Genomic DNA, 203 nt, shown 5'->3' on the forward strand with positions numbered 1-203 from the left:
AACTGCAGACGACCCAAATGGAGACGGGAAGCTGCATCACGAGGCAGCTGAGAAACACTCTGCAGCAACGCAAACACAAACATTCATGCTGCTGCTGCTGCTGCTGCTGCCGCTGCTGCTGCTGCTGCTGCCGCTGCTGCTGCTGCTGATGGTGGTGATGATGATGATGCTACTGCTGCTGCTGCTGCTGCTGCTGCTGCTGC

This window comes from Eimeria mitis, genomic scaffold (genome assembly GCF_000499745.2).
Source record: "Eimeria mitis Houghton genomic scaffold, Emh_scaff2688, whole genome shotgun sequence".
Lineage (NCBI taxonomy): Eukaryota > Apicomplexa > Conoidasida > Eucoccidiorida > Eimeriidae > Eimeria > Eimeria mitis.